Source organism: Herpailurus yagouaroundi, unplaced genomic scaffold (genome assembly GCF_014898765.1).
Source record: "Herpailurus yagouaroundi ecotype Mexico unplaced genomic scaffold, PumYag 163, whole genome shotgun sequence".
In the NCBI taxonomy this organism is placed as follows: domain Eukaryota; kingdom Metazoa; phylum Chordata; class Mammalia; order Carnivora; family Felidae; genus Herpailurus; species Herpailurus yagouaroundi.
The window spans coordinates 40,544,272-40,568,734 of record NW_024412404.1 but is presented as its reverse complement, the minus strand read 5'-3'; the positions used below and the strand labels follow the sequence as shown (position 1 = coordinate 40,568,734).

General features: G+C 38.3%; 1 protein-coding gene across 6 annotated transcripts in view; it reads right to left on the bottom strand.

Moving 5' to 3' along the window:
* The window catches only part of BTRC (beta-transducin repeat containing E3 ubiquitin protein ligase), a 183,981-nt gene that overhangs the window by 32,869 nt on the left and 126,649 nt on the right, over positions 1-24,463 (bottom strand). The gene's annotated exons all lie outside the window — the stretch shown is intronic.

Below are 24,463 nucleotides of genomic sequence, written 5' to 3'. Positions count from 1 at the left end.
GTACAGCAAGATAAAAACATAACCAAATACTGGAAAATATAATGTGCATAGTGCTATTAAGAAAAATAAGGGGATATGGGGCGCCTGGGTGGACCAGCTGGTTGAGTATCCAACTCTTGATTTCAGCTCAGGTCATGATCCCAGGGTTGTGCAAATGAGCCCTGCACTGGGTTCCATGCTCAGTGTGGAGCCTGTTTCAAGATTCTCTTCCTCTGCCCCTCTCCCCCACCCTCACTCTCATTCTCTCTCAAATAAAAGATTAAAAACTTAAAAAAAAAATAAGGGGATAGAAAAAAAAAAGTATACATTATTGTACTAGGCAAAATTCTAAGATGGCTCCCCCCAAGATTCTGGGCCTTTGGTCTGTATGTATGTGTGTGTGTATATATGTATATATCTTCTCTCAGCTATTCGAAAAACACATAGGCACTGCTTTGATTTAATTAAGGTGCCAAATCAGCTGACCTTAAGATAGGGAGATTACTGGAGTGGGTTTGACCTATCAAATGAGCTCTTTAAAAGCAGAGAGCTTTCTCCAATTGGTTACTGAAGAAGAAGGGGACCACATGGCAAAGGATGTGGTCAGCCTCTGGGAGTTGAGAGAGCTCCCAGATGACAGCCAGTAAGGAAATGGGTACCTCAATACTACAAAGGCAAGGATCTGAATTCTGCTGACAACAATGAGCTGAGAAGAGGATTTTCCCCCAGAGCTTCCAGATGAGAATGCAGCTTGGTCAGCACCTTCATTTCAGCCTTGTGACACTCTGAACAGAGGATGTGGCCATGCTATGCCAGACTTCTGACCTAGAAAATTGTAAGCTAATGAATGGGTGTTATTTTATCCTGGTAGTTTGTTATGCAGCAATTAAAAAAACACAAAAAACTAATATAATTATTTAAGCCTGAGGGGTCAGAGATAGTTTCCCTAAAGAGATGACTTCTGAACTGAGACATGAAGGAAATGAGGAAATTAGACATTTTGTTATATGGGGGAAGAATGGTCTAGGGCAAAGGGAATTTGAGGGCAAAGGTCCTGGGTGGCACAGTCTGTCTGGCATTTTTAAGGCACACCAAAAAGGCCCAGGTGGTTTGAACCAAGTGAACAAGAAGTAAGCTGGAGTAGTTCAAGCCAGTTCATCCAGGTCATTTAGGTGGGAGCAGCCAATCTCCAAGACGGCCTGAAACAATTCCATCTCTCCCTGAACACTGAATGCTGTTCCTTCCATCAAAAGGCAGAGTTTGTCTTAGCCTTTGAATCTGGGCTTTGGCTAACAAAGTGTGGAGAAAGTGACATTCAGCTTCTGCTTACTTCTTAGAGTCTTGAGCTACCCAGTAAGAAATTCAGGCTACCGTGCTGGAAAGGGAACTCAGGAAGATGAGCAGCTATGGAGAGAGAGAGAGAGAGAGAGAGAGAGAGAGAGAGAGAGAGAGAGACAGTGACAGAGAGACAGAGAGAGAGATCACATAGACAAGCACCTAGAAGCCCTAGAGTGACATGATCTGACTTTAAAAAAAATTTTTTTTTTCAACGTTTTTATTTTTATTTTTGGGACAGAGAGAGACAGAGCATGAACGGGGGAGGGGCAGAGAGAGAGGGAGACACAGAATCGGAAACAGGCTCCAGGCTCCAAGCCATCAGCCCAGAGCCCGACGCGGGGCTCGAACTCACGGACCTCGAGATCGTGACCTGGCTGAAGTCGGACGCTTAACCGACTGTGCCACCCAGGCGCCCCTGATCTGACTTCTTTTAAATGGAGCATGGCTATGTGAACAACAGACTGTAGGGGACATGAATGGAAATAAGGAGACTGATTAAAAGACTACTTCAAAGTAGTCCATGGAAGAGAACAATCTTTTGGACTAGGGCTGCAGAGGTAATGAGAAATAATTGGGACTCAACGTATACTTTGAAAGCTAAGCAAACTGAACTTGCTGACAGACTGGACATGGGGTATGAGAAAAGAAAGAAGACAAGGATCATATGCAAGTTTGAAGCTGGGGACACTTTTCAAAGTACTTTGATAGATCTTCGGCACATTTGCCTGAGGCAATTCCAATTTGGCAGGAAGGCCAATGTTACTATGTAGCTCATACCTGCCTAGACATATTGAACGTGCTATAAAACTATCAAATTTGGATAATCAACTTCTGCTATTCAAGGCACAGGCTGGCTTAATTTCTAAATGTTAAATCCTACATGCAGGTTTCTTTACAAATGATCCATGAAACACAATTCAAAGCGTATGGTCAAGAATGACATTAGCCATTCTGTTTACACGAAAGAGCTGACACCTGTAAGCAGCAGGCTCTGGTATACAGAGTTGGGTGTTTTCTAGAATAAGTGCCACTGTGGTCTATGATATAGACTAAAAATGATTAATAAGAAGCTTGTTGGACACAGGCCTTGGGGGACTTCAGAGCTATTTTGGGGTAGGTTATTTGTTTGCATTTCAGAAAAGAAAAATTTGTGAAATATGGAGTAAGATTTAGTGAGCTAATGAATAGGTGGGTGTACAAGCTTCACCAACACCACTTCTCATCTCAACAACCCAAACCTCCCCCTCCATCATCTTTTATAAATTTGTCTTTTTGTCTTTTAAAAGGTGGAAATGGGTTGGAGTTGGATGCTACCCTAGGTTATTGTTTTCTTGCTAAAGACCATAAATGCCAGGAACAGAGAACAATAATCGGCATGGTAATGAAATGATTCTATTTATAATCTTCAACAAACCAGATGTTTCTAGAATCACAGGGAGTCATGCTTTGATCAGTGGCTATCAGACTATTAACAGATAAAAATGCCTAAGGATTTCACAAATTTGGTTATCCCACTGCAGGAGCTAAAGTTCATCCAGGACTTCCTTGTATTTTCAATGATCCAATCATAAATAGGACCTAAAACATTTGGCTATTAGAAATGAAGTATAAACTGATAGTTCATGTATGTACCAACTGTCTGGGCTACTCCAGCTGGTACTACATTTTAGTCACAACTTCCAAAACAGAGTATTTCCTTGTGAGGTAGGAAAACACACACCTTAGACCCATTATTGCTTTGAATGAGTTGCTTACTTTTAACCTCTACACCACACTGTGTTTTTTAAGAGTTGTGGTCCTACAGTAGTACAAAGACCTGGTTTCAAACTCTAGCTCCACGATTTACTAGCTGTGTGTCATGGAATAAGCAACTTGATTTTTTTTTTTTTTTTAGTCTTTGTTTCCCTCATATTGCCAATGGGGATAATTACATAATATATTCCACTGGGTTTTTGTGAGGATCAAATAAAATAATCTAAGAAAAGCATGCTTAGTTTACTACCTGGCACACAGTAAAGTGCTCAATAAATCAACACTCCTAATGAACTTATGACACTGCTGGAATTGGACTTTCCCTCTTCTTTTGAAAATACATACTTCTGGGGCACCTGGGGAGCTCAGGCAGTTAAGCATCTGACTCTTGATTTTGGCTCAGGTCATGATCTCACAGTTTGTAGATTTGATCCCCATGTCAGGCTCCATGCTGATAGTGCAGAGCCTGCTTGGGATTCTCTCTCTCCCTTTCTCTCTCTGTCCCTACTCCACTCGTGCTTTCTCTCTCTCAAAATATATAAACTTAAAAGAAAATCCTTATTTCTTTCTCACTATGTAATATGTATTTTTCTATTTTAATTTTTCATTACAGTATAATATACATAAAAGTGCATAATTTTGGAGCACCTGGGTGGCTCATTCGGTTGGGCATCCAACTTCTGCTCAGGTCATGATCTCACAGTACACAAGTTCAAGCCCTGCACTGGGCTCTGTGCTGACAGCTAAGAGCCTGGAGCCTGCTTCAGATTCTGTGTCTCCCCCTCACTCTGCCCCTCCCCTGCTCGTGCTCTCTCTCAGAAATAAACATTAAAAAAAATTTTTTTTTAAAGTGCATAATCTTAAGACAAATATATGACTTCACTTGTATGAGGACTTTAAGAGACAAAACAGATGAACATAAGGGAAGGGAAACAAAAATAATATAAAAACGGGGAGGGGGACAAAACATAAAAGACTCTTAAATATGGAGAACAAACATAGGCTTACGGGGAGGCGTTGTGGGAGGGGGGATGGGCTAAATGGGTAAGAGGCATTAAGGAATCTACTCTTGAAATCATTGTTGCACTATATGCTAATTTGGATGTAAATTTAAAAAAAAATAAAATTAAAAAAATGTGCATAATCTTAAATGTATAGCTTGATGAATTTCCAGAATGTGAACACACCCATGTAACTAGCACCTAGATCAAGAAACAGATTACCAGGAGCCTTATAAGCCCTGCCTTGACTCCTTTTTTTGGGTTGCCAGCCCTGCTAAGGGTAAGCACTATACTCATTTCTTTTTTTGGAAAAATACTTTTTAAAACTGTTTGCCTGGGACACCTGGGTGGCTAAGTTGGTTGAAGTAAAATATTTTCATTTATAAAAAATAAATGAATAAAACTGTCTGACTATACAATTTACAGTAGCATTAAAAAATATAATACTTAGGAATAAATGTAACAACATATGTGTTAATACCTGTAAAACTGAAAACAACAAAACAGTGCTGAGGGAAATTAAAAAAAAAATTTTAATGTTTATTTATTTTTGCATGCAAGAGACACACAGAGCACAAGCAGGGGAGGGGACAGACAGGGAGACACAGAATCCAAAGCAGGCTCCAGGCTCTGAGCTGTCAGCAGAGAGCCTGATATGGGGCTTGAACCCATTAGCTGTGAGATCATGACCTGAGCCAAAGTTGGATGCTTAATGGACTGAACCACCCAGGTGCCCTGGGTGCTGAGGGAAATTTTATAAGACCTAAATAAATGGAGAGATATATTATGTTCACAAATGGGACTCAATATGGTTAAGATGTTCATTCTTTCCAATCGATCCACTGATAAGAGTCAATGCAATATCAATGAAATCCCAGCAAGCAAACTGACAACGTGACTCTAAAATTTAAATGAAAACACAAAGGACCTAAACTTCAGCCAAGTGATTCTGCAAAACAGAAACAAAGATGGAGGATTCACACCACTGAATTTTGAGACTTAAATAAAGCAGTAGTAATCAAGATAGTGTGACTTTGGTGTAAGGACAAGCATGTAGATCAATGAAACAGAATATAGACTCAACGAAGAGACTTACATATGGCCAGTTGATTTTTGAGAAAGGTGCCAAGATAACTTAATAAGGAAAAAATAGACTTTTCAAAAGATGATGATGAAACATCTGGATATCCATGTAGAGACAATGGACTTTGTTCTTTACTTTCAACCATATCTGAAAGTTAACTTACATGGATTTTGGATTTATATGTAGGAGCTAAGACAATGTCTAGAAGCAAACATAGGAGAAAATCTTGGTACTCTTGAGACAGGTAAACATTTCATACATAGGACACAAAAGCACAAACTTTTTTTTTTTTTTTTTAAGTTTATTTATTTGGGCGGGAGAAAGCGAGAGTGAGAGCAAGCAAGCAGGGGAGGGGCAGAGAATCCCAAGCAGGCTCCACACAGTGCACAGCCTGACATGGCTCAACCCCACAAACCGAGAGATCATGACCTGAGCCGAAATCAAGAGTCAGACACTTAATTGACTGAGCCACCCAGGCACTCCTACAAACTATTTCTTTCTTTTTTTTTTTTTTTTCAACGTTTATTTATTTTTGGGACAGAGAGAGACAGATCATGAACGGGCGAGGGGGCAGAGAGAGAGGGAGACACAGAATCGGAAACAGGCTCCAGGCTCTGAGCCATCAGCCCAGAGCCCGACGCGGGGCTCGAACTCACGGACCGCGAGATCGTGACCTGGCTGAAGTCGGACGCTTAACCGACTGCGCCACCCAGGCGCCCCATCCTACAAACTATTTCTTAAGGAAAACATAGATAAATTAGCATAGTGCCAAAATTTTAAACTTCTGGTTTCTAAAAGAAACAGTTAACAAAATAAAAACACGAATCACAAACTGGGAGAAAATATTTGCAATATACACTTTTGACAAAGGACTTGTATTCAGGATATATAAAGAACTCTTAGAACTTGATAATAACAAATAATTCTTTTTTTTTTTTTAATGGGCCGAAGATTTGAATAGACACTTCACAAAAAAAGAATCATGGATGGCCAATAAGCCCATGGAAAGATGTTCAGAATCATCAGTCACTAGGGAAATGCAAATTAAAATCACAATGAGATACTACTACACAATTATGACAATGGCTAAAATTAAACAGACTGATCATAGCACATATGGGCAAAAATGAGGAGCAAATGAGCCTCTCATACTTTGCTGGCAGTAATGGTTAAAGGTACAACTACTTTAGAACACACAGCACAGTTTCTATAAAACTGAACATGTATTTATCATATGACCCACTTCTAGGCATTTACCTCCTCTGCAAAATGAAAACATATTTCATAATAGTCCCAAGTTAAAAAAAAAATCTCAATGTCCATCAAGAGTTAAGCAAACTGAGATATATCTGTAAAATGGAACAGTACTGGGCAACAAAAGGAATGAACTACAGATGCACAAAATCTCATGTATGAATCTCAAAAACATGCTGAACAAAAGAAGCCAGGCACAAAAACTCATACTTTACAACTCTACTTATATGAAACTCTAGGAACAACTAATCTAATTTATAATGATAAAAACAGGTAAGTGATTGACTGGGGCTGGATGTGGGCATGGGGTTGACTGAGTAAGGGCACAAGGGAAGGTTGTGGGGCAATAAATATGTTCTACAGCTTGACTGTTACACAGCTGTACGTATACTTCTGCTAAAATTCATCAAACTTGTGTACTTAAAATGGGTGTATTTTATTGAATGTAAATTAAATTTTAATAAAATTGAAACTTCTAAGGATAGAGTATTCCTAAATATAAATGTCATTGTAATATTAATTTCATCTGTAACGAAGATATTACATTTGTAGAGAGCTCTGAGGTCTTTGTTATCAAGCCTTTTCCCTCTATCATTCTCCCATACAGATTTTTCTACTAATGGCTAAAGCAAAAGTAGCAAAATTTCAATTTGAGAACCTCTGAAAATCCACAAGGGCACAGTGAAAAGGTTCAATTATTAAAAAATCAAAAGGTTGTATATTAGAGTGTATGGGAGAAAGGGTAATGGTTACTGGTGGCAATAGAATTGATTTGGCTTTCCCAACAAAAGCTTGATGACTCAACCACTGCTGTTCAAATGTCTAGGAAAGCTGACAAACAACCTCAGTTTAATGGTGACACTAACTTTCTGCCACCCCTGCACATCTCTTCTTCTGCTTTTCTGTTTACAATGAACAGTTAGCTCCAAAAGAAAGAAAGGAAGAAGCTGTCAGGTGACAAGCACATAAATGAAAGGACTTAAGTATTTATATGACTGTCCTCAGCTTAGTCCTCAAAGGCTAAAGCTAACATTTTTCCCCCCTGAAAACATATTACAAGCACCACTTTCAAAATTACCATGAATTTCTTTGAAGCTGCTGCCTGGGCCAGGAGGGAGAAATATACACTTGCATACATCAACCAGCCTAACCACAACCACTGCAATATCGAGTGAGCTGACTTTGCTAATTGTAATGTGTAGAGGTTGGAAGACACAGCATGGACTGGCTGAATTTGATGGTAAGATGATAGATGTTTCCAGTTGGCACGTAAACTCTGCTTTAGCCGCAGGAAGGGTGTGGTAAGTAGAGAAAAGAAAAACGTTTCAGACACAGGACACCATTGGGAATTGGGGGTGCAAGGACTAGATAAAGAGTAATATTTATGACTAGAGAGAGGCAAATGATATTTAAGGATTCTTTCTGGCCTTAGGAAGGGCTTTGGGGGTGTGTGTGAAATAGTTAATGGGGATTAAGGAGTACACTTGCTGTGCGGTGCCTGTGTGACACAGCTGGTTCTGACTTTGGCTCAGGTCATGATCTCGTGGTTCGTTGAGTCTGAGCCCCTCATTGTGCTCTCTGCTGTCAGTGAGGAGCCTGCCTCAGATCCTCTGTCCTCCCTTCTTTCTGCCCTTCCCCCACTGGTGTGTGTGTGTGCACAGGCTCTCTCTTTCTTTTAAATATAAATACACATTTTTAAAAAATTAAAAAAAAAAAAAAAAAAGGAGCGCACTTGCCATGATAAACACCAGGTGATTTTTTTAAAAAGGGCTCTGAGGAAATACTAGCATTGAAACCCATGGTAGAGGAAGAGGGATTTAATGATTAAGATGATGAATGAGTCTAAGAATAAAATGGGCAAGGATTGTGCTGGGGATAGGGCTATAGCTTAGGAGGGATAGGACAAGAACTGTGACTAAGGCTGGGACTTCAGAGTTATCAATCAACCAACAACCATTTATTGAATAACTATTCTGTGCTAGGCACTTTTCTAAGTGCTAGAGAGATTGTAGTGAACAGGCACAGTTTATCTTCTCTAGGGAGGAGTGGAATGAGAATATATAATAAATGTTAATTTCAGAAACCAATAAATATTGTCAAGAAAACGAAATAATTGTTAACATAAAACAGGGAGGGAACAGTACAGTCTACTGTAACTGAGGTGGTCATGAAATGATGCAGAAGGAGGTAACATCTGAGCTAAGAGCTGAATAATGAGGGTCAGTCTTGTGAAGATCTGGGAAAAGGCCCCCCAAACAAGAAGTCAAAGGTGTGTTCAAGTGAAAGACAGAAAGAAGGCTAGTATGGCTGGGGCACAGTGAATGTTGGGGAAAGTATTGGGAAATGAGTTAGCGAGGTGACCTGAGGCCCTATCACATTAGGCTTTCTGTAAGTAAGGAGTCTGGATTTTATCCTAAGTGTAAAGGAGAACCTCTGGTGGTTCTGAAGTAGTCAAATATGACAGCATCTGATTTATCCTTTAGAAATATTTATACCAGCTGCCATGTAGAGAATGGTGAGGGGATAACAGGAGCAAGGTGCATGAACAGAGGAAGGCCAGCTAGAAGGCTGATAAAATGATCCAGGCAAGAGGTGATCATGGCTAAGATTACAACAGGCAGATTAGCAAGTACTTGGAAGAAAGGTATTTTATCCTCACAAGAAAGGAAGGAGGAACTGTTGAAAATTGTACATTTGGGGTATAATACACATTTACTTCAGTAATAGTAACTCACTTTTTCAATAGGGCTGATCCTTCAAATATTTAACCTGGTATATCAACCTGGAAGGGGACAGAACCAGGGTTCTTGATCCTGTGGCCAGAAGAAACAAGGTAAAACATCCAAGAGTTCTGAGGGGGAAAAGGGAGAATTTTTTTAAAAAAATTTTAATTGTTTATTTGAGAGAGAATCTGAGTGGGGGAGGGGCAGAGAGAGGAGGAAGAGGAGGGGGAGAGAGAGACAGAGAGAGACAGAGACAGAGACTCTCAAGCAGGTTCTGTACTGTCTATGCAGAGCCTGATGAGGGGCTCAAACTCCCAAACTGTGAGATCATGACCTGAGCCGAAATCAAGAGCTGGATGCTCAACACACTGAACCACCCAGGCGTCCCAAAAAGGGAGGAGGGAGGATTTTTTAAAGGTCTATACTATACTCTCTATTGGCTGTTGCCAGGTTTAGTTAAATAAGAATCCAAAAGCAATAACTTTAAAGTTTTTTCTTACTGTTTTCCCTTGATTTCTTTGGAAAAATATCTCTTACATAAGTTCAACGTAGCCTTGGTTGAATTAAGAGGAAATGGTATCGTCTGAATTTTGATTAGGACTGAAAGAGGTAAGTAAACACACATAGGGATGAGGACATGGTGATGGCAGGGGATCCAGAACAGCTCTAGAGCTCCTAAACAGCTAGACAGAAACAAAAGAGGAACCCAGAAGGGTAAGGGCCCACTGGCATTGGGGCATCTTTTATTTAACAGAGGATTTGAAGAGAAACTGAAAGAATCTGGCCATAAATTGAACATGCAGAATGAGAGGTACTCAGTGTTCAAAAGTGGGATCATAGATTTTATCATTCTAGTTTTCAGTTCTTAAAAAACCTTTATAACTTTCAGTGACCAAAAAAGTAGTCTATTGTCCCATTTCTCTTGGGGTGGGGGTGAGGGGGCGTGAGAGTGCAAATGAAAAGAAACCGGTGGCTCCACATATAAATAGAATGGGACATACATTTCAACAGAAGTAAACATCACATGTCTCGGTGGGATTATTGCATTAATATTTTAACAGTCTCTACTAAATATGATTACATATTAGGTGAACTCATAAATATGTCAGATCTGATTAGTGAACATGGAAGACAGGAAGGGGCAGATTTGTCAGCAGAAGGAAAGTTCACATTATGAATCTGACTTGTTTCTAATAACCAACAAGAAAAAGCTCGCAATCACTTCAATTCTTTCAAATAAAACTCACTAGAAATGAACTCACAAAGGTCCCAGTACATATGATTATTTATAGACTGGACACCTGCCAATTTTCTATTTACTAATTATAGGAAAAGCCATATAAAAAATTCACCAAAATCAAAACAAAGCCATTTTTGATTATTTCCAGGTTTCCAGGGTAGTTAAAGAGATCAGATAGTCACTTAGCATTGTTAGGTTTCAAAACCAGGGCTCTTGTTTCTGCAGTGGGTTCCCTCATGCAACTTCATAGCTTCCAGGGCAATAGGTTCTTTTGTTCTAAACCAAGAAACTCACAGCAGTTTAATTTACTGCTGCATTATTATAGCTACTAACTACACACACCTCCAAGGCTGGTAAACCCACTGATGTAGGCAGTGCCACCTTAAAAGGATTTTTGGATGGGTCTTAGTGATGGGGGGAAGAAAAGGACATAATGTTTAATTATAAGAAATGATTGAAATAGGCACAGACATACCCCGGGTGCCTCTGCACTGCAGCAAGCTCTAAACTTGTTATCGTTAATGGTTTAAATTTCACTGTGCTAATCATTTCAGGACACAAGCCTTTCTTGATAATCTAATGAATTATTCCAACATCCTTCAGCAAAAAAAAAATCCTCCATGACAGCACTAATTACAAGACGTTTTCCCAGAGCTTATGTAAAATATGACAGAGCAGCAGCTTAGGGAATTGCAGAAAACTGCTTCTAATTTCCACTGAGAAACTGACAAACACCTCTCTTTCATCTCTCCCAGCTCTCAAGTAAGATTTAACTTTCTCATTTAGTTAATTACCGAGTGAGGATCATCATTTCCCCGGATCGGAGCGGCACAGAGCCTTTATCGTGTTAACTTGTGAACTTGATCGATGGCTGCTGCTAAAACTTAATAACTTCACCCCCTGGCAAATTGTAAGATAAATATAATAGGAGAAACTCTGACAGTAAAAACCTGCCAGAAATGAGCGCTGTGTTTATGTTTCTTTGCAGGCAGCAAAAAAACAACCGACAGCTTATTACTGGTTGCGTGTTACTTATATTTAAAAGACTCCAGGCAGTTAACTTTCTACGTACTGTTAAAACTTTGCTCACAAGATGGGGGAAAATGGGAAAAAGCACCAATAATGCAGACTTGGAGAAGTGAGGAAATAAGAAACACAAACAAGGAGAAAGGCAAGGCAAGGGAACAAATACACTGTGTAAATTCTTTTAAAATGTCATGTTTATCGTATAAAATGTCCAACCTGCATAAATAGGCATGAAATCCTTAAAAAAAAAAATTCAGGAATTCTAAGGCACTATATGAACTATATCTAGGAGCAAAGCAAGAGAATTTTGCTCACTCACATTTTTTCAATGACCGTAAGTCCTCGCCTGAAGAATTCAATTAACTGTATAATTCCTTGATCTCTTTTCAAAAACCCCTGCAGCTAGAAAACCATTCACTAACTATACCATTTAACCCTTTCTTAAATGATCACACTATAGGTAGGAAAGGGATAACTTTGTCTCGAACACTCACTTCATCTAATCTTACACTCACCTTCTACACCTAAGGTAGCTAGCGAGAAGGACATAGTCTGGAAGTTTTTTTGGTCAAACTTGAATCTGTACTTGGAATTTTAACATTTAACTGTAACAGAGTTGGTATCACAGCCTAGTATAACATGAATTTTATGCCTTTTATAACCAACAGTACCAAGGGCAATAAAGAAGGTACAATAATGAGGTGTAACAATAATAGAATGGCTGTTCACCAATGCCAGTTCCCTCTATCCCCCAAGACTGATAACAGGGCTGAAAACAAATCTATGTACAAATTGCCAAGTCTGTCACATTGACCACCCTCAGAGTATAGAAGATTAAGAAAAAAACAAAATAGGAACTAAATTTTGGGGAGGCAGAGAAAGGAAGAAAAGGTCTTATAGGACCTAGAGTTTGAGCCTAACTTGTAAGACTATATTTAACATCCATTGTGTGCTATGATAGTGCCAATAGCTGAAAGCTTCCTGCTGTAGTCCAAAGGGCTACCATTTCGAAAGTTAGAAGAATTTGGAAAACTAAACATCAAAAAACAAACCAGATTCATACTAGCTAGAGGGTCAAATCTGATTCTTCCATTTTGTTTTGTTTTAATGTTCAATAAATAAGGACCTAGTGGGGTCAAGCAGAGAAAGACTAATTTGTTTTTTAAAAAACACTGGGTGCTTGGGTGGCTCAAGTCGGATAAGCATCCAACTTCAGCTCAGGTCATGATCTCGTGGTTTGTGAGTTCAAGCCCCAAGTCAGGCTCTGTGCTGACAGCTCAGAGCCTGGAGCCTGCTTCAGATTCTGTGTCTCCCCCTCTCTCTGCCCCTCCCATGCTCATGCTCTGTCTCTCTCTCTCTCTGTCCCTCAATAATAAATAAACGTTAAAAATTTTTTTAAAAAAATCATTTATAATAGATACACTTTAGACAATGTGAAAAATATAGAAGCACAAAGAACATAAAAATTGCCCATAATCTCCACCATCAATAAATAATTTTCACATTTTGGTGGGTAAATATCTTTCTGGTCTTTAAAAAATATATACTAGTCAATTATTTGATGTATGGGGGAGGGGGATGTTTCTGTGCCATCTAGAGGATTTTTTTGTCTGTAACATCGAATTAATCAGAGCTGGGAAAATTTCTCTCCTTTGCCTCAGACAAGTCAAGATCTGATCCTGGAGGATATGGAATTACAGATCACTGTGACTGTGGACAGGAGGAGAGAGAAGAGGAAGAAGAAGAGGGAAAAGGAGACAGGAGAGGAGAAGGTTTGGAGCAAAGGAAGAGGGGGAAGGAGAGGAGAGAGAAAGAGAAGGGGAAGAGGGAGGAGAGGAGAAAAGGGAGAGGAATGACCAAAGTGTCTGCGGGCAGGGGAGAGACAGGGGGCACTTGAGAGCGGGTAGGTGAGAGACCTGAAAAGAGTGAGGAGAGATAAGCAGGGGTAGGGGGAGATGGGAAGGGAGAGAAAGATAAGGCACAGAAGAGATTGGGGGTGGGGAGGGTAAGTAGAGTAGGGGTGAGGTGGAGAGAGATGAGGGGGACAAGAACAAATGCAATAGGGACCCAGCATTACCAAGCTCACCTTCAATATGCTGGTTGGACAAACAGGTCCTCTCCCACACAATAAACAATAAACATCAAGAAGGAGAGGAGATGAAAAACCATTTTCTGAAACCACTACTTAATGTTTCAGGCAGAGTAATAAAGTTTAATTGTCTGGAATCTGGTTGCTCTTTCTGTAAACTTCCTCAGATAGAGGTTGCTCATCGGGATGTTAAATAATGCTAATATTGCCAAAATAAAATTTCTGTGATGGAGAAAGTTTAAACTAAGAGTCTTCTCCCCAACTTCCCCCTCACATCCTCCCTTTATTTTAGCAGCAGAAAGTTTATGTTCTACCATAAATAACAGGGAAGGACGGGGGCATTGGCTGCCAAACGAAAACAGACACCCACTTAAAGCACAATTAAAAGTACATGGGAGAAATACAGTCAGTTTTAAATAAAGAAAGAAAAAAGCTACCCCCCCCTCCTCTTTGTGCTCTAATCCTTACATTTTTGTGTCCAATAAAAAGGTCTCCATGATTTGGTAAAACTTGCTCCTGAAGAACGCTTTTGAGAAGGTATATCTAAAACCTGGATTAGGAAAATACAACGTTTTTTGGAATAGGATCTTAAGAAGCCAACTCAACTTTCCAGAAGAAATTCAACTCTTTCCAAATGCTTGTTAATGCATGTTAAATGCAGCAAGAAATAATCCTATGAGGCGGCAGCACAGGCCTCTCTTAGCTGCAGTGAATGAAGTAAATGACTTGTAACTTCTGGAAGTCTTGGTTATCTGCAGGTAAAACTTTAATAACCCTTGGAGCATCAAGGGACTAAAGACATTTCTCTCTGGAATACTTGGGTAATTGTTTTCTTAATTTATCCAGGAGAACCTTAGTTTGGATGCAGCATCTGTTTTTTTAGCAGAGGTGATCAAAATAACTTGTTCAGATTCACATAAGTTCAGACTAAATTTCAAAATGCAGTTGGTATGTAAAGTGAACAGTTTTTTTCTAAAATGAAACTTTGGCCCTTCCACTTTTTAATGACAATAAAACTCCAGGTCAATGACTAAGACTAAATGTTAAAGATCAGGACTGGTTTGTACAGATGGATAAATACATTTTCTACAGCTTTCAAAAGTGGTTTTCATAAGCACCATGACCACAAGTGCCACACTGAAGCTAGTTCAAATGTCATTGTGAAGGAATTTATGTTTCTGTAATGGAATATCACAAAAATGATCCCATAATTTGGCACTGATTCTATCCTAGCTCTACCATTTACTCAATGTGTGATCTTGGATAAATTACTTAACCTATCTGTGCCTCAATTTCATCATCTATAAAAGGGTGATTCTTACAGTAACCACCTAGAGGTAAGGTTAATGTTAGGATTAAAAATAAAATAATACAATGTAAAGACATTTAGAAGAGTACCTGGCACATAGTAAGGGTATTAGCTGTAATCATGCTTTTAACTAGAGAGAACTGTAATAAACTTAGTTGCTGATTGTAATTAGCTTAATGCTTTATTAAATACAAGCTTCTTTGCTTTTATAACAATTTTATGTCTAGAAATCTTCACTTTCACACTAGATTTTAAACTCTGAAGGATAGAGATGATGACATAAGCACTTTATATCTGTGTAACAGCAGCTCAAAAATATTTGGTAAACTGAATTTTTAATCCAAACTTCTAGCAAGAGCAGATATTGCTTTTTCGGATTATAGCAGTAAAGCATAAATGGAGTCCCCTTCTCTCACTAAACAAGGATGCTACTATCACTACATTGATGCTTTGTCCATAAGCACTCTAACTTGGCAATCTTTAATCCATTGTTTTCTAAGATTTGTTTCGAAGTTTTCGTGTAATTCTGTAAAAATCTAAAAATCATAGTGAAACTTAAGTTCCAAAAGGAATTATGATTGACACTAGGTTGATGTTTCCATTAAATTTAACAGTTGGAGAGAAAGAAAAGAGCAAAAGGAAGACTTCTAAATATGTTTTACAATATGGAAAAAAAGGCATGTGCACTGATTTTTTATTTCATTTTCAATCTTTCAGAGCAATTGCCAAAACATTCCTGTAACACTCCAATTTAGTGAGGAAAGAACAATAAGGAAATTATTAGCATGGTAACAAGACTCTCAATGCATTACTCCAATTTCTAAAATCCACCTTGTTTCTATCAAAGAGCTAACATCCTGTGTACAGAGTACATTTTGCCTCCTTCAGACTTAAAAAAATTTTTTTTTGTTTAACGTTTATTCATTTTTGAGAGAGAGAGAGCAAGCAAGTGGGGGGGGGGCAGGGAGAGAGGGAGACACAGAATCCTAAGCAAGATCCAGGCTCTGAGCTGTCAGCACAGAGCCTGACGCGGGGCTTGAACCCACGAACTGTGAGATCATGACCTGAGCTGAAGTCAGACGCTCAACCAACTGAGCCACCCAGGCACCCTTCAGACTTTATACTTTGTGTTAGTGATTAGCAAAGGCAGAGCTAGAGCTGAAACCAGAATGAAATTCTGTTATCAGCACTCACTCTCCTCTCTCTCAAAAACTGGCAGAAAAACTATTACCATTTGATTCTGTTTGAAGTTTATTTCTACTTCCCTCACAGGGGCACTATTTTTATGGGATTTCATGGGCCAGACAGACTGTAGATTTTGGTATTTCTGAGGAAAGATTTAATTTTGAGGATCACAACCCCCCCCCCCCCCCGAATAGGACAAACTTCCACCAGGGATTTTGAGTGTGTATTTGTTGGGGATAGAGGTGGCAGATGAAAACGAAATCAGGAAGAAATGAAAATCAAGAAGACAGTTACTTCCACAATGTTTATGCAGTTGATTTAGAAAGAAATAATATTCTTTCTCTGCAGAACTTGGCTTTTCTTAAAGTATGAAATGGTGTCTATAAAGTTATTTCCCGGTTTACTACCCCCACCTTTTTTTTTTTTTTTAAGCTTTTTTAAGAAAAATTGTTTATTCATCTTTGAAAGAGAGCAAGAGAAAGAGAGAGAGAGCGTGAGCAGGGAGAGGGGAAAAGAGAGGGGAGAATAGAGGGTCTGAAGCAGGCTCTGTGCTAACAGCGGCGAGCTCAATGTGGGGCTTGAACTCATGAACCACGAGATCATGACCTGAGCCAAAGTCGGACAGACGCTCAACCGAAATGAGCCAAACAGGTGCCCCACTACCCTACCTTTTAACTTCACCTGGCTGTGATGTAAACTCACCTAGAACACTATAAAAATGAAACTCAAGGGTGCCAACTTTTTCTCATGAAATTTTTCTGTGTATCAAATGTTCTGAAATTTACATTATTTTTATTTTCTGTTTAAGGAATACATACCCAACTCTGATACCCTGGAAATAAAACATTATGAAAAGTTTTCTTGTAGTTGACAGACATATAAACTGCCCCACAGCAAAGCATGATGACCCAGCCGTATCACTAACTACCTATGTGATCGTGGGCAAGTTTCTACTGTCATTGGACCATATCTGTAAAATGAGTAGGTGGACAGAATAATCTGAGGCTCAGTCTGGCTTTTGTATTTTGAGTCCATATGATTCAGTTCCATGGTAAATTAAAATAGAGCTGAGTAAATAAATTTAAAAATAAAGATTCATCCTTCATATTTTCTTACTAAAAAATTAACATATTAGAATTTAAGTATGTCCCTCAAGTGAAAAGAGAAATATTTTTGGGGTGCCAGGGTGGCTCAGTTGATTAAACCTCTGACTCCTGATATTGGCTCAGGTAGTGATCTCTCTCTCAGTTGTGAGATCAAGTCCCGTGACAGGCTCCATGCTGAGCTCCATGCTGAGCATGGAGTCTATTTGGGATTTTCTCCAACCCCCCCATCTCTGCCCCTCCCCCACTTGCATGTGTGTGCACGTTCTCTCTCTCTCTAAATAAACATTTAAAAAGAGAAAAAAAATATTTTTCATAATATTATTTGGATAAGCAATATATTCCAGAATCTTAAGAACAAGTCAACCTTTTCTAAAATGAACAAATTTTTTATTTTATTTATTAATTTATTTTAAAAAGATTGAATTTTCTTTCTTTTTTACATTTACTTGAGAGAAAAGGAGAGAGAGAAGGAGAGACAGAATCCCAAGCAGGCCCTGCACTGTCGACGAGCTCGACATGGGGCTTGAACCCACAGACCCTGAGATCATGACCTGAGCTGAAAACAAGAGTTGGATATTTAACTGACTAAGCCACCCAGGCACCTCTAAAAATACTGAATTTTTAATGCAAAGAAATGTTACCATTTTGAGTGACAGGTACACAGGTAACATTATTATTCTCACTTTTCTACAGGCTAAAATATTCCATAATTAAGAAATTAACACTTTAGGGGCATCGGGGTGACTTAGTCAGTTAAGCAGCCGACTTCAGCTCAGGTCATGATCTCACAGTTCGTGAGTTTGAGCTCCGCCTTGGGCTCTGTGCTGACAGCTCAGAGCCTGGAGCCTGCTTCAGATTCTGTGTCTCCCTTTCTCTCTGCCCCTCCCCTGCTCATTCTCTCTCTCTCTCTCTCAAAAATAAACATAAAAAAAAAAAAAAAAAAAGGGAAATTAACCCTTTAAAAGTGATAAACTTTCTCAGGGCTGACACTAAGTAGGAAGACCTAATAATGTCATATTGAAGTTTATTAACTCATTTCTTTCACGTTTACTCTCATTTCCTCCATCTAGCTCTCTGTCCATAGTTCCCAGTATCTAAGATAATGTTTTCTAGAAAAATGTCAATAAATGAATGTATTTCTCTACTAAAAATCCCTTCGTGTGTTGGCAAAAAATTCTATCAGTTTAAGACACCAACCTGTCTTATTTAGGGCCAATTCAAAATAGTAGGACTACATGAAGAGTCTGCAAATAGATATGAAAAACCTACTGGGATCTCTCAGCACAGTGCCCGCTTCAGATCCTCTGTCCCCCTCTCTCACTGCTCCTTCCCCGCTGGTGTTCTCTCTCTCAAAAATAAACATCAAAAAAAAAAAAAAAATAGTGCTGGGTCAACTGATTATCACCTAACAACAAAAAACAACAACAACTCTTTACCTATACCTAATACCAAAACACACAAAAAATCAAGTGGACTGTACTCCAAATGTAAAAGGTCAAACCATTCAAATTTTAGAAGAAAACAGAATATCTTCATGACACTGGGGTAGGCACAGATTTAAGTAGAATGTAAAATACTAACTATATGTGGCAAAGATTGATATATTGGACTATACTAAAATTAAGAACCTGGGTTCCTCAGGAGACATCATTAACAAAAAGTGCAAAAGCAAGGCACGGAATAGGAGAAAATATCTGCAACACATATATCATATCAAACAAAGGACTTTGTATCCAGAATTTACATAGAACCCTTATAAATCATTAAGAAACATATATAAAACCACATAGAAAACTGGGCAAAAGGACCCGAACAGGAATATCACATTGAAACGGTCAATCAATGTATAAAAACATAGTCAATTTTAACTTTTAAAGGAAACTTAAATTAAAAAACACAATGTGACAGTGTGCATATATTTAACACTACTAGACTGTACACTTAGAAATGGAATCACAAAAAAAACCACAACAATGTAATGTGATTCTCCTCCACACCATCAGAATGCTCAATGAAAAAGCCAAAAAATCAAGTGTTGGGTAACAATGGAACTTTCACTCACACACTGGCAGGAGTATAAATTGGTACTACCAGTTTGGAAATCCCAATTCCCTTCCTAGATACATATCCAATAGGATACATGTATTCATTGTATATACTTACCGACAGATATATACAATTTTTCTGTAGTTATCAAAATCTGAAAGCACCCAAATGTTCATCTACAGCAAAATGGATAGATTGGTATAATGAAATACTACACATCAATGAAAAATTAAAAATTTACAACTATATGCAATGTGACTCTCAAAAACATTATGTTGAGTGAAATAAGTCAGACAGTAAAGAGTATGTATCACGTGATTTCATCTATATGAAGAAAAACAGGCAAAACTAATGACTGATGTTAGAAGTAAGGATAATGTTACCCTTGGGAGGGGAGTGACAAAGAGGGCAGGAATGGGTTTCTGATAATGTTCTTTTTCTTTCCGTTCTTTTTCAACAAAACAAAACAAAACAGAAAACGAAAAAAAATTCAGTGGTGAGTGTTCAGGTGTGTTTTCACTTTGTGAAAATTCACTGAGCCAAATTCAGGGTCTCCTGAAAACTGTATTAGAAGGAGATGATTAGATTTATAGAAAGAGGAATAAAGGTGACTAAAGTCCTGTTTGATTATACTTAGTCCTCACCCATATTTTCTGATATACAGGAAACTAAAGGAAACAGGGAGTTCTAATAAAGATTTAAATTTTTGCCACGTAACATCCTTAGCCTCCCATCTTTACTTGCGACCCCATGGCCACATACAGACAATTGTTCCCATATGCCACTACTCTGAACAAGGTTAGAGCTCCCTCTAGCACTTTTAACTAAGGAAACACCACAGGCCCTTCCAGAGCTGACACAGTTTGGCGCTGCCCATGGTTAAATGCAATATGGCGATTTTTATTTTTAATTTGCTTTAATTGTTGCTATGATATGAATAATTAATAGGCTGCCGAAGCCAGTTTTGTAAAGTTCACAATACAGAAAGCCAGGAGAGAAATATCTACTTAGAAAGGAGGCTTAAAAATGGTTATAACTGCTATATTAGGGAATTCAGAATATTTATTCATGATTTGTGAAAACATTATGTCTTACCAACAAAGAAACACGCTACCAAGCACTTCCTACTAAAAAATTCTTCTGGTCTTCATCTATTTTTCTCTTCATGGCTGCATAACTGTTTTATCTATAGTACCATATAAGCAAAGTAGGTCAGTGTTAGGAGAACCTTGCTCTTCAATGGAGAAGAGAAAGGTTTGGCTGTAAACACTTAACCTAGCTCCATCTATGCTAAAGCAAGTATTTATTAGCATTGAATAACCCCCTGGACAATAGAGACCCATTCCAATTGAAGCTTGTACTCTTTTCCCATGCTAGTAAGCTTCCTTCTTTACTGACAGACACCTTAACCACTAGAAATTATGCTTCCACTTAACAATGTCTACTTCGTGTTTAAATATTGCCGGAAAGTGTAATTTAGGTATGTTGTAACCCTATGCAGTCCAAACAGAATTTGAGCAGGCTCTAAAAGTTCAATGATTATGATACGTACAACCATCCAGGAATGCAGCTAGAAATGAAAGAGACTTCATTTTTCATTATTGGATTTCAAATCTTCCCCACCCTGAAAGCAACAGTGCTTTTCAACACTCTTTAAAATAGAATTCAACACTTGTTAAAATATAAATACAAAACCACCTAATAAATAAGTTTATTGAATCAAGAAGGGAGAATGAAAGAATGAAAAGGAAGAGAACGTAAAGAGTCACGTCCAAAGTAAACTCATTTTAGTGAAGACTGTTGTGTTCTTTGTTACTCTGTATTCTAAAATTAACAAAAAAATTTTTTTAATTATGATATGAAACAAACATTTCCTTATGAACTTTTTTTTTCTTTTTTAAGCATATGGATCCCTCAAGAAGTATGTCCATAATTAAGGGAGACTTAAGCAATTTCCAAGGGGAATTTTTACCATTTTGTTTTTTAGCATTCTAAATAAAAATTAATAGAAGTCACTAGGATATCCTCTCTCATGCTCTGGTTACATACAAGCACCTTTCTCCCAGTGACAGCCCGCTATGGACATCAGTTGTGGATCTTTCTTGCACAGACCGCAAAGCCATGGTGCCATGTCACCAACTAGTTTGGTTTTGCATTGTGTCTGCTGGTCACATCAACACGGCCACATTCATTCCAAGGGCAGCTCCAACTAGGGGTGAAATATTGTCTGAAAACAGTTATTCATTAACCTACTGAGAGCCTCAGTCATGACTTGTGTTTTTCTGAAAACAGGATTCACTACTGCTTCTCATTCAATTCTCCCCCTATCTGTTGGGAGCCATATATCATGAACTAGGACAAGAATGGCAGATCTAAATTAACATGACGGAAAACCTATTTGATGCTGCCTCTTGGTTTCTCCTCTTCACCCTCTTCTGTGGCATCCAAATGCTTCAGAACCCTGGCATTAATTAAGCAACAGTTTTATTACACATAATCAAAGTCTGCAAAGAAAAGCCTAACAGACAGCAAGAGGACATTACAAGGTTCAATTAACAGTTTTACTTTTTTGTGGTTGCTAATTGAGGTATTTTTAATTTTTAGCATCTCACATGGAATGCTGAAAAGGAAAATACTGTAAGTGCAAGTGAAGATTACAAGCCTAAAATGTATTACTGTATCATAATTTTATACAACCAATTTGCATACTTCTGTGTTTTCCAAATCCTGGCTACTTGATGGTAAATTCTTAACATCTAATAGGCACCATAGAGAACTTTTTAGGTAACCTCCCCACTGCACCCTTACTTCCATGTACTAAAACTCACCATCCATCCTTATTTTGATGTACTAAAATTCACAAACAACAGTAATTGAAAGTACATGGCTATGGGGCCAGTCTGGGTTCAAATTCCAGTTCTGCAACATAACTTGGGCAAGGTGCTTGATCTGAGTAGTAATGTATTTGTATGTAAAATGGGGTTGTGTGCTTAATGAGACTGTTGTGAGGATTTAAGTGAGAGTGTTAATACCCGTAACAGTGTCTGACCCACTGTAAACATTCAATGAAAGTAATGGTGCAAAAGGCTATCAAATATGATAACAAATTAATATTTTATTTTTTATTTATTAAAAAAATTTTTTTTAATGTTTATTTATTTTTGAGCAAAAGGGTAGACAGAACGTAAGTGGGGGAGAGGCAGAGAGAGAGGGAAACACAGAGTCCAAAGCAAGCTCCAGGCTCCAGACTCTGAGCTGTCAGCACAGAGCCCGACACAGGGTTTGAACCCACAAACTGCGAGATCATGACTTGAGGGGAAGTCGGACACTTAACCAACTGAGCCACCCAGGCGCCCCAACAATCTTAATATTTTAAAGAACGTATTTCACAATTTATTTTGTTTAGAAGTCAATTAGACTCAACAAATATAATTCGAGAATCTACCTTTTGCCAAGTGAAAATTAGTTCCATTCAAACTCTACAATGAAGGCAATTTACTTCTGCATACTATTTGCCTTACAAAAATAACCTGTATTACACATTTTCAATTGAGGGAAAGCACGGAGTAAAAATCTAAGGCTCAAACTTTTGAAGTTTCAAGAGCACTAAATAATAGTATTACTTGGCAATCAACAACCTAAAGAGTTGACTAAAACATTAGTTTAAAAAAGCTCTCACTTAGGGGCACGTGGGTGGCTTAGTCGGTTAAGCGTCTGACTTCAGCTCAGGTCATGATCTCATGGTTCGTGAGTTCAAGCCCAGCGTCAGGCTCTGTGCCAACAGCTCAGAGCCTGGAGCCTACTTCAAATTGTGTGTCTCCCTCTCGCTGTGCCTCCCCTGCTCACACTCTGTTGCTCTCTCTCTTTCTCTCAAAAATAAATAAATATTAAAAAAAAAAAGGCTCTTAGAATTTACCCTTATTGCATGTTCTCACGTTAAAATGTTGAGACAATGGTTATTAGTGTTCCAGTCTAGACTACTCAAGTTTACATTACTCAGTAGCCAAACCTTTCAAAAGCATCCTCTATTCACAAAACTACACATGAAATCTACTGGGATTTAGATACATGTAGTGCTTACACCTACTCCTTAATGTTCATAACTGATGTCTAAAAGATAGCTGTATTTCCTGGACTTAATTTCAGAACCCACTTCTTTTCCTTAAATATTGCCCAGAGAAAAAGTTAAAAGAAACTCTTCCAACCTATCAATTTTAAAGTCTAAAATGACAATACATGAATCTGACAAAAAATACGTAAAGCAAGATTCAAGGAAACTTTTTTTTTTTTAAGTTCCCTAATTAAACTATCAGGTTGTAAGTGTTCCAATCACAAGAATAACAGAAAATACACAAACTGTAAAAGAACCTCACACATAGATGTAAATAAAGCCACTCTTTAGGTTGCCCATTAATCCACAAGTGGCATATTCATCTTATTTACAGTATTATACCCCCTGCCATGATATTCCATTACAGAGTCACGCTACACACTCCATAGTTAACACTGTAGGAACCATCTCTTTTTAAACCTGGTTTTCTCTGTATATTTCCCTTTTGGTTGGCTCTTAGGTTTAAACAAAAAAAAATCTTTACAATTAAATTTCTTATGCTATTAGATATTCCAAGAAAATGTGTATAAAGTATACACATCTTATACATGTGTATAAAGATGTGATGTCTGTCATATAAAATGTAATTACATTTAGTTCATTCTTCCAGAAATATTTCAACATTCCTGTTTGTCATGGTCTCTGTGCTCCATGTGCGCAAGTACTTACGTATTTTTGTAAGTCTGAGCATGAAATTTATGTCAACCGTAACTATCAAAACACTTCTTTCTATTAGAGAATATGCAGGGAGATTTTATTTGTGTGCACATGCTAATAGCCATGTTTGCTTGCTTTTTCTTTTTTTTTTTTTAACATTTATTTTGAGAGAGAGCGTGTGCACGCAAGCAGGGGAGAGGCAGAGAGAGAGGGAGACAGAGAATCCCAAACAGGCTCCATGCTGTCAGCACAGAGCCTGATGTGGGGCTTGATGTCATGAATAGTGAGATCATGGCCTGAGCAGAAATCAAGAGTTGGACGCTTAACCAACTGAGCAAGCCAGGTGCCCCTGTTTGCTTTTTGTTTTCATTTGCTTTCAATAAACCTGTTCCTTTTTAATAAATCACTCCTCTCCCAAGTTTCCTCTCTCCTCTCTGAAACAGGACTTTAATGTCCAGCTATTAATTCTGATATCCTCACCATGTCTTTGCAATCACCAAATTATCCAGAAGCACGTAAACCATATAAAAATATTTACTGAAATGTAATCAGAGCCAGAGTTT